Below are 11,660 nucleotides of genomic sequence, written 5' to 3' on the forward strand. Positions count from 1 at the left end.
TGATATCCCGTAAAGCTTCTTATGAAAGGGGTGAGGAACTCTCTCAGATGTTCAAAAGTTCAGTTTGTCAATTTCATTGATATGTTGAGACTATTCACCCAAACTGAAAGGGACAGTGGAGCAGAAACCTGGGTAGCTCATCGAGGAAACTACTGGTTTCCTTTTCCTTCGGGGGCACTTTGCTGAACTTTGCACTGCAGGCTTCTGCTTTTGCCGGTGTCCAGTCCTGCTTCTTCCCAGGGCCTGTCTGTTTCTTTATTGATCCATCTGAATGGATCTTCTTCTCCATCACCTTTTTCTTCTTTTCAGCAGAGAGTTAGAGTCTGGAGGTGACAAGCAGATGGTGAATAATGAGAAAGCCAAGGACACATCTAATCCGAGAACCCTGAAGTGAGGTCTAAGTTCAGCCCCTTCAGGGAGAACTAGCTGACTCGCAGGGTTCAGAGTGTCTAGATCAGCATGGAGGAGGCAGAGGTGACGTGTGGCTGAGTCTGCCGAGGCCCAGATCCCTGGGGGCCCAGGGAGGGTGGGACTCACTGAACTCTGCATCTATTCATCGAAATACTGTTCTCACTTGACCCCCAGATGGTGCCTCGAAAATAATCTTGGTGTCAGGCACAAGTTTGTAGGCTGTGTGAGTTTCCTCATTGTCAAGACCAAGGCCTAGGAACCAGAAGAGAAGGAATAAGAGGCAAAGAGGAGATGAAGGACAGACAGAAAGGGAAGGAAGGTCCTTGCAGCCAGGGTGACAGCCACACTTCCTTCTGTAATGTTCCCGGGCTCCCGACCATGGCCCGCTTTCCGGATGCAAGCCAAACTGTGGGAATAGCAGCAGCCACGGAGAGAATGAAACACCTCACCCTGGGAATTCTAAGGCTGCTTTAGGGAGCATAAGCATATTTTTTCTAAAAGACTCTAGAGCCTCAATAAAGCCTAGGGCTGGAAAAGATGTGAGACACACAGTTAGGAATAAACACATACTGAACCAAGCATCACAGTTGTCCTTGATTTTTAATCCTGCTCATTATCATGAAAGGATGGCCTTTTGATCTCCAGTGGATAAGAGATGTTATTTCAGTGTGAAAGCATCAGTGATCCCGAGTCTACAGAAGCAACCGGCGGCACCAGGCAGCCATGACTGTTCTGTTCTGAGCCCCAATCCCACTCACATTTCTCCACAGAATCTTTGAAAGTAAAATTGCTAATCACTCAGTCATGTCCAACTCTTTGTGACCCTCTAGACTTCAGAGTCTTGCCATGGAATTCTCCAGGTGAGAATACTGGAGTGGGTAGCCATTCATTCCCAAGGAGATTTTCCCGATCCAGGGATCGAACCCAGGTATTCCTGCATTGCAGGCAGATTCTTTACCACTGAGCCACTTTTTTGCCACTAAATCCAGAAAACAGCAGCTGTGGGCTGGAGCGGGAAAACAAATATAAAGGCACACAACAGCCGTGAGTGGGCCTGGGGAGAAGCAGCCGGCTGGCAGGTGATCAGGGAGACGGGCCAGGGGTCTAGGGAGGCCGAGGAGGGAGGTGGCCGGGGAGCCCTCGGGCCAGGCTCCCACACAGTCAGCAGAGGCTGGGATGAACTTCCTCCAATTCGACGTCCATTGTTTGGTCTTTATTACAGTCTCACTGTCCATCGTGGACGGAAGTGAAATTGGTCTGGAAGGGCTTCCCCTTCCCACAGTCTCTGTGGTTGTGTATTGATAGATGGCTTTTAAGTATAATATCCTTGTAGACAGGAAAATTAAGCTGATCTATCCATTTCATGGGCAGAACTATTGTTTGTTTTGTTTTTTTTTTAACACAAGAGACAATGTATTTGCCTCTTCAGCCCGCCAAGACTTCCTTATCATACCATAGTCTAAAAAAAGGTGATGACTTAATTCTCTGGGCTGTCCCCTAGGTCAGGTCAGTAGGAGACATGGGGTCAGCATACTTGGTCACCCTGCTCCCCAGCCGCAGGCCATGGCCAAGTGGTCACAGGTGTACACAGGTGGGCGCTGGCTATCTATAACCCAGACCTCTGTTTGTGTTCCCCAGAAGGCCTGTCTCTTCTTGTGTGTATGTTTTTATCTATGACTTGGAAGCCCCATACTGCTGCTTTCTGTTTTCTTTATCTACAGCCCATTGGGTCTTTCAGACCCTGGACAGAGCAGGTTGATGTTTGGGTTTCATCACCATCCTTCTCTGTCAGTGTAATTAGTTATTTCTGTGGCTCTAGAAATGCCTGTCAAGAGTACATCATGGGCTTGCCTGTTGGTTCAGTGGCTAAGACTCTGTGCTACCAGTGCAGGGGGAGGGGAGGGGCCCTGGGTTTGATCCCTGGTCGGGGAATTAGACACCACATGCCGTGACTAAAGATTCCACATGCCACAGCTAAGACCTGGTGCAGCCAAAGAATTCAATATTAAAAAAGAAAAAAAAAAACAAAAAAGTTTTAAAGAACAACCAAAAATTTTTTAAAAATTTAAGAGTACATTCCATTTTCTTGTAAAACTTTATCCCTAACCCAAGATATGGGAGCAACCTCAGTGTCCATCAGCAGAGGAATGGAGTGAATAAAATGTGGTATATATATATATATATATATATATATATGTATATATATATATGTATATATATATATATATATAATGGAAAACTACTCATCTATTAAAAAAAGAACATAATTTTGCCATTTGCAGCAACACAGATGAACTTGGAGGGTATTAGGCTAAGTGAAGTAAGTCAGACAAAGAGAAACAAATACTGTATGATGTTACTTATATATAAAATCTAAAAAAATACAACAAACTAGTGAACATAGAAAAAAAGAAGCAGATTCACAGAGGCAGAGAACAAGCTAGTTGTTACCAGCGGGAAGAGGGAAGGGGGGAGGGGCAAAATAGGGGTAGGGGATTAAGAGGTACAAACTATTAAGTATAAAATAAATAAGCTACAAGAATATATTGTACAATGCAGGGAACATAGCCTATATTTTATAGGGACTTCCCTGATAGCTCAGTTGGTGAAGAATCTGCCTGCAATGCAGGAGACCCTGGTTCGATTCCTGGGTTGGGAAGATCTGCTGGAGAAGGGATAGGCTACCCACTCCAGTATTCTGGCTGGGAGAGTTCCATGGACTGTATAGTCCAAGGGGTCGAAAAGAGTAGGACATGAATGAGTGACTTTCACTCCACTTCACTTATAGTAACCATAAATGGAGTATAACCTTTAAAAATTGTGGATCACTATACTGTACACCTGTAACCTATATAATGTTGTATTAATAAATCCACTATATATCAATTTAAAATAAAACAAAGATGAAATACTTTATCCCTAAGGTTTTCCTTTTATCAGGTTCTCCCTGTTCCCATCTTTGTTGTTATTGTTCAGTCACTCAGTCATGTCTGACTCTTTGCGACCCCATGGACTGCAGCATGCCAGGCTTCCCTGTCCTTCACCATCTCCCAGAGTTTGCTTAAACTCATGTCCATCGAGTCGGTGACGCCAACCAACCATCTCATCCTCTGTCGTCCCGTTCTCCTCTTGTCCTCTATCTCTCCCAGCATCAGGGTTCCTGTCTAAAATGGTTCCCATCTTAAACGTATTCAAAAGCACTTGTTTGATCTCATGCTGACAGTGCTTATTTTCCCTAACACCATGAGCACTGTTAGATGACTGTTATTTTCACTAATGTTTATGGAAGGATTTTTAGACATTCTATCTTATGCTAGCATGCATTTTCTCATTTAATCTCAAATAACCCATGAGGTAGAAATATGATGATCATCCTCTGTTTTGCAGATGAGAATACTGGGGCTTAGACATGGAAATAATATGTTCTCATCTATAGCTAGCAGGGTTGGGGTTGGAGTCCAGCCTGTCCCCCTGGGAAGCTGGGCCACTGCCCCTGAGGTTCCAACTTGGGGTGGACGGAACCCTTGGGAGTGAACTGACTGGGAGGCCCAGAAAGGTCCCCTGGATGACACCATGGACTCCTTCCTACCTTGAGAACTGCTGATCTCTGAATAAATTCCACCACTTTTTCATTTGTTTCTACCATTAAATGAAATTCCTTTCAATGTGTAAAAGTTAAATCAAAAAACCAACCCACCTGAAATGATTATTTCACCTTCTACACTAAAAAAGCACTTAGAAAAAAAAAAATCTTGGCTTGAAAGAGTATTTACTTCTTTAAAGGCCATTTGTTCTTGTCCCGAAGCATCTTTCTGTTAGAAGAATCTGGTAACCTGTGTCATCTTTGAAACATTTGAATTGGAACAGGATTTATACACTCTTTATCATCTGGTGAGACTTTTAAGAGGAAAGTGTCAACATAAATTTGGAATTTCCTGACTTCTGCAGATTTGAGTTATAATCTGGACATGACTAGAAAGGAAATCTTAAAAAAATATTTTAGAGTGTTTTATTGTGGAAATGTCCCCAAACATTTTCATCCCATTTTCCCAGAGAAAGCTGACAGCTTGGGGTGGCGGGGAGAAGAATAAAACACAACGGGCCACATCCTTGAACTCTTTTGTGTGTTTAGAACAATGTCCAGTTAAAATCAAACAATATTGCTGCTAAATATGTCTAAAATAGTCCTTGGTGAGCACTCTTGGAGGAGTGAGAGCCAGGGTCCCTGTGAGTGGGAAGGTCTCACTCTGACTGAGGCAGAGTCCTGGCAGGACTCAGCATCTTCCCCAGCATTGTATAATCCTTCCTGTACAGCCTGGGACCTTAGATACCTTCCCCATCGCCCTGACATCACCTCCTGTACGACCTGGGGCCTTAGATACCTTCGCCATCACCAGGTCACCGGCTCCAGTTAGGCCTGGGACCCCGCATCCCAACCCGAGCATGCGCAGAGTTAGAGCGGAGCTAATACCAGCGCTGCGCCTGAGTGGAAAACAAAAGCCGGGCCTGGCTGGGGGCGGGCGGGCTCGTAAAGAGAAGGAGGCGAAGTCACGAAGTCTGGCTTTCTGGCCAGATTTCCTCGGGAAGGAGAGGTGTGGCCGCTCTGTGTGTGCGCGCCGGGAGGGGCTGCAGGCCCGCTGGCGCGCGGCCAGGGCGCCCGACGCCAAGCCCGGCTCTCGCGCTGGGAGCGGCCGCCGGCGGCCACACAATGGCGTTATCTCGGCCAGCGCGCTGCAGCGACCGCCGCTTCCTGCCCGCAGCGGCACAGACTGTCCCGGGGCCCCGCGCCTTCGGACACACTCCCTGGCGCTTGGTCGCCGGCTCTGCAAGGAACGTCCAAAGCGCCTTCTTCCTTGGGAATTGCAGACGCTGCGATGCTGTCATGCATTGTATTTTTAATCCCCCTTGGAAGGACGCGCGGTCATGAATCACCAGGGGAAGGGACGAACTCGCCCAGGGGTTTATGTGATGCAGGAGACCCCAGGGGAGCGGGGAGAACAGCACCGGCTACAAAGTGACCTGAGAGGGCACAGGGCACCATTTGTTCCTGAGCGCCCACCCTCGCACTCCCCTACCCACTCCAGAATCCGCAGCAACTTGACGCCAGGAGAGTAGAGACTTCAGCTGGCAGGGAGGTGGGGAACCTGGCCAAGGTGCTGGAGGCAGCTTGCTTTATCATCCAGTAAACACTTTCTATATTTTCACTGAATTTGATCTAAACTCTTATGGGACTTTAAATACAGCCCTCGGATTAAATTACATAAAAAAATTTAGTCTTTAAACCCGGGTCCTACAGTTGAAAAGGACAAGAAAGACTTAAGATTTTGTTTTGTTTTGCTGGCATCCTTGAAGTTGGAATATTGTGGTTAGTTTATTAAACAACAGATGAAGTATTTCTAGCAACATGCCTGTGCCAGAAAGTTTAAAACTCTTAATAACTTGCTCCCAGAAATCAGGGGTTTAATCCAAGAGTTACCAGAAGTGCTCTTAAACCTTCTGCTTCCAGGTCAGGAAGTTTCTGGCCAGTGTGGGCACTCCTAGAAGAGTGTTTCGGGGGGAGCTGGACAGCCTGGTTTTGGGGGAGCCCAACTGGCTGCTGTGTGCTCTAGGACGATTCCTGTTCTTGTGCAAACCTGATTTCGGGAGACCTGGGCAACTTCATGCCTAGAGAGTGTCTTTTCCTCCCCGTGACCCATGAAGATCCCTCCTGTTCTCGCTTTTGTGGAAATGACCAGGCTTTTTTGGTCTGCACTCAGCAGAATGCTGGCAAATGTTTAACAACCAGCAATAAATAGCCCTGATTAGACAGTTGTCAGGGCCTTTAGCGGGACCGGCTTAGAAAGGTACAGTTTTTGAAACTGTGACATCTATGCAGCAAACAGAAAAATACAGGGAATCAGACAATAGATGTTCTGGTACTCACCAGCCACCTTTGATGAGATCTAGACATTTTGTGTTGTTTACTGGAGTTTTCTTTTAAAGGAACAGTTGAGGACAGTGTGGTCCCCTCTCCAAAGTCCCACCCGTCCCTCCCCACAAGAAGGTGACTGCTGTCTGAACTTTGGCATTTGCCTTTCTCACCTGCTAGATGGATGTTCTTCATGTGTTCCCCGCTGGGTAAAGCCTGGCATCAATTCTGATAAGTCAGTACAAGTTTTTTCCATATTTTTGAAAACCACCCTGGCCTGCGTGTTTCCAAGTATGTGTTTGTATGTGCAATATGTAATATTGTTCTGCGAGTCTTAAAATTTGAATATAAGTTGTATTATAATGTATATAGCCTTGTTGATGGGCTCATTGAGATAGAGTTCATGAACCATACATTTCATCTCTTTCAAGTGTACTGCTCAATTATTTTTAATATAGTCACAGAATTGTACAATCATCACAGTTAATTTTAGAACATTTTCATGAACCACCTGTGGTTCAATAGTCAATAGTCATGGCCCCTCCTCCCAGTTCCCAGACTGAGGCCACCACTGATCTACTTTCTTTGTGAATTTGCCTGTTCTGTCATTTCACATAAATGGAATCATATGATATATGACCTCTTGTGTCTTACTTTCACTTAACGTAGGATTTTTATGGTTCGTCTGTGTTGTAGTGTGTATTGGTGCTTTCTTACTGTCTAATATTCCATTCTATGGAAGTATCACATTTTATTTATTTATTCATCCATTTGTGAGCATTTGGGTTGTCCCCACTTTTGGCTATTATGAATAATGCTGCTATGAATATTTCTGTACAAGCTTTGTGTGAATACACATCATTTTTCATTCCCACCAGTGGTCATATGAGTGTTCCAATTTCTCTGTATCTTTGGCAATGCTTATTGTCTGATTTTTTAAATTATAGCCATCCTAGTAGGTGTGAATTAGTGTCTTCTGGTTTTGATTTGCATTTCCTTAATGACTAATGATGCTGAGTATCTTTTCATGTACTTGTTGGCTATTTGTACACCTTTTTTGGTGAAATATTTATTCAGACCGTTTGACCATTTAAAACATTTAATTACTTGTTTTTTAATTATTAATGTATGTGTAAAAACACTTTATATATGCAAGATATAAGTCTTTTATCAGATTTATGATTAACAAATATTTTTTCCCATTCTGTGGGCTGTCTTTTCACTTTCTTGATGGTGTTTGCTATACATAACCCTCAGAAACTCTTTGAAATGATAAACATGGATAAAACAATGATCCAGGCTTTCCAATGTTCAGCTTTTCCAATATTCATTGTATCATTTATTCCTTGTGGAAGACCTAGAAGGCAAGCACTACCTTACTTATCCCAGCTTCAGCCATTTGCCAGAATCCTCCAGATTTAGGTGGTGATATTAGTTGTAACTCTCAAAATAAACTAAACTTTAGAGCCTGGCTGTTTCCCTCCAATAAGTTTTCCAGAGCCAAGAAAGTTCAAAAGTTGAATTAAAGACAATTAAAGAGTTGAATTAAAGGTCTTTTCAACTGTACAGCGAGGATTCTCAGTCAGAGTAAAGGTAAGGTCAGGAAATCCTGAGAAGTTCTGTCTAAATTCTATTTCACTGAAGTGTTGAAAGATTAAAGTTCAGCCTCAAAGTTATTTTGCATTGGGAATTGGGTAGACTCCAGTCCTCACCAGACTTACTTGGCCAGACTTTCTCATCTCTCTGGCAGTGGATGGAACTTCGCCCAAGGAGGCTCAGAGACGACAGGTCTGACCCCTGTCCTCAAGTCAGTGACTATCCAGTGGTTGCAGAGACTTTGAATCAAAATGACTGTGGATGTGCTGTTGGCTAGATGTGGACCAGATGTGGAACCATCACACCAAGCAGGACGGATCCTGAGTAGACTAAGGTTGGAAATGTGCTGCCTCCCAGTCCTGTTGGGGATTCTCTGACTCTTGTTAAGTAGCTGTTTTCACAGGTTAAGTCTGTGCTACTTAACTTCTCTGTGCTTGGCTTCCCTCCTCTGAAAACGGGGGATAATAATAGTACTCTCACCACCCCAGAGCTAACGTGAGGATTAAATGACATTATAAATGTAAAACGCAAGAATAGCACCTGGAAAACTGAAAATGCTCACTGAATATGAGTTAGGACTCTGATTGTGTTATTATTATTTTCTTTCAGTTTTATTGAGATATAATTGACATAAAGCACTGTATACATTTAAGGTGCAAACATAATGATTTGACTGACATATGATTGTATCACTATTAATAATACAACCAATAGGTGTACCAACCACAATTCCCTGGTGGGACAGTGGATCAGTTCAGTTCAGTCGCTCAGTCGTGTCTGACTCTTTATGACCCCATGAATCACAGATGCCAGGCCTCCCTGGTCATCACCAACTCCCAGAGTTTACTCAAACTCATATCCATCGAGTCGGTGATGCCATCCAACCATCTCATCCTCTGTCGTCCCCTTCTCTTCCTGCCCCCAATCCCTCCCAGCATCAGGGTCTTTTCCAATGAGTCAAATCTTCGCATGTGGTGGCCAAAGTATTGGAGTTTCAGCTTTAGCATCAATCCTTCCAATGAACACCCAGGATTGATCTCCTTTAGAATGGACTGGTTGGATCTCCTCGCAGTCCAAGGGACTCTCAAGGGACAGTGGATAGGACTCTGCAAATTCACTGCAGGGGGCACAAGTTCAATCACTGGTTGGGGAACCAAGATCACATGAGTCACCAGGCCAAAAAAATATTGTACCCCCAATAAAGTTAAGGGAAAATAAATTAATTCTCCATGTATTCAAAAAGTTGTTTGAATAAATCTTCAAACATTTTAGAGACTAAGTGTGTCCATTAGATGCAGAATCAATGGAAGTCTCCTCAGTGCTTGTCAACTCGAACTTACAAATAGAGGAAGAGTAATTTTACACACCTGGTAAAAATGTAGCTTCACTTGATGGTCTTGCAAATCTAAACAGTACTTATGGTTTCAGGACATATATATTGACACATAGTCTATGAACTAATTTTCTAAAATATTAATTTATTTGGCTATGCCAGGTCTTTGCTGCAGCACTCTGAATCTTTGATCTTCATTGAGTGGGGATCTAGCTCCCCTGCATTGGGAGCTCACAGTGTTAGCCACTGGACCACCAGGGAAGTTGCTATGAGTTCATTTTCATATTAAAAACTGAGATAGCACATATGATACTACATCAACATGAGAGATACTTTTAAATGTAAAAGTAAATTAAAAATATGATTTTACTGAGTACAGACTGCAGAGGAAGTTCATCTTTAAAAGTCTGGATTTTTAACTTCCTGGCTTTCTTTTTTTGATTTATACAGTTAAGAAATATCCAAATCAGCATTTCAGTAAATAGGGCTCAGTCGTGTCCAACTCTGCGACCCCATGGACTGTAACCCTCCAGGCTTCTCTGTCCATGGAATTCTCCAAAGAATACTGGAGTGGGTATAGCCCACTTCAGTGGGGAAGATTTCCTCTCCAGGGAATCTTTCCAACCCAGGGATCGTACCCCTGGGTCTCCTGTATTGCAGGCAGTTTAAATAACTCACAATTTTTTTTCCTATTTTTATCAACCAAGAGAATTTAGAATACACACACACACATACACATATGATCCTTCCTAATTAAAATCTGTCTGGATAGTACCATTTCAGATCATAATTATAGCAAGTCTATTTTATCTAAATAAATAATTCTTTATAATTAGTGTAACTGTTATGTAATTATGAACTGTCACGAAAACTTACATTGTTCAAGAGCAAGTGATCTTGCATTTAAAGACGAAGTGGCTCATGAATGTTTTTTTAAGTAAATTATAATGATAAATTAGCAGTCTTATCTTAAATAAATATCTTCTAACATTTTCCCTTGATTTCCATGCCCAAAGCATATAATTTATTTCAGAAGGATTTTTTTTCCTGCTGACAGGGAAGTTTAAAAAAATCATTTAGCTGAAGAAGGCTTCCTGATAATCAGAGAATCTTTGAAAGCTTGACCCTGGCCATCACTAGATGACGGTCTAACCCCGGGGGTCCCCTCAAGAAGAGGAAACCTGAGTGAGAACTTGGTCTCCTCATTACTGGAGGGCACGCCTGCCAGCCCGGGCCATGTTGGAAGAGGGAAATCTAAGCAGAAGCATAAATAGCTGCCGACAAACCTCAGGAAATAGCAGTAAGGGGGAGTCACCAAGTTGTCAAATCTTGGGTTTTTTGATTTGGGAGGTGAGATGAAAAAGCAGGAACTATACTTCAGTTCTTCAAGAAATAGAAATATTTGCCAGTCCAATGGATGGAAAAACACCATGTTTCAAAAGTTTCCAAACAGTGATGATTACAATTAGGATTTGGGGGGGTTTTATTCAATTTAATTAATTTATCAGAGTTTAGCTGCGTTACAATGTTGTATTAGTTTCTGCGGTAGAGCAAGTGAATCAGCTATGCATTTACATAAATCCCTTCTTTTTTACATTTCCTTCCCATTTAGGTCACCACAGAGCACTGAGTAGAGTTCCCTGTGCTATGCAGTAGGTTCTCATTAGTTACAAAGTGTCGATAGTGTGTATATGTCAATCCCAGTCTCCCAGTTCCTCCCCGTTTGCACCCACTGTGTTCACATATCTGTTCCCTGGGTCTGTGTCTCTGTTCCTGCCCTGCAAATAGGTTCATCTGTACCATTTTTCTAGATTTCATATATAGAAATCTATATGATATTTGAAATTCATATGTATATGAAATGTCTATATATATGACATTTGTTTTTCTCTTTCTGACTTACTCACTCTGTATGACAGCAAGATCTTTTTTGACCCACCACTAGAGTAACAAAAATAAACTTAGGCTTAATAGGCTTTAAAAAAGACTTTTACATATAAAAAAGTGTGCAAACCATAAACATACAGCTTTGATTAATGCTTTTCTCTTTTAAAATAAAATTATAGTAAAAGTATGTGTGGCACAAATCATACCATTTTAACTATTTTAAGGGTGAACTTCTCAGTAGCATTAACTGCATTCACAGTATTTTGAAACTACCAGCACCATCTACCTCCATAAATTTTACATCTTCCCCAAAATGAAAGCCCAGACCCATGAAACACTCACAATTTGAATAATATAATAACTATTTGTGGGCTATGAAATTATAAAATGTTTTAAAATTTTAGCTAGAATTATAGGTGATTTTTTTCTTACTTATCTGTGTCAGATTTTTTTTTTTTTAGAAAATACTAAATATGTGAATCTTTTGTTCCCTGGTAGCTCAGATGGTAAAGAATCTGTCTGCAA

The sequence above is a fragment of the Capricornis sumatraensis genome, chromosome 11 (genome assembly GCF_032405125.1).
Source record: "Capricornis sumatraensis isolate serow.1 chromosome 11, serow.2, whole genome shotgun sequence".
Lineage (NCBI taxonomy): Eukaryota > Metazoa > Chordata > Mammalia > Artiodactyla > Bovidae > Capricornis > Capricornis sumatraensis.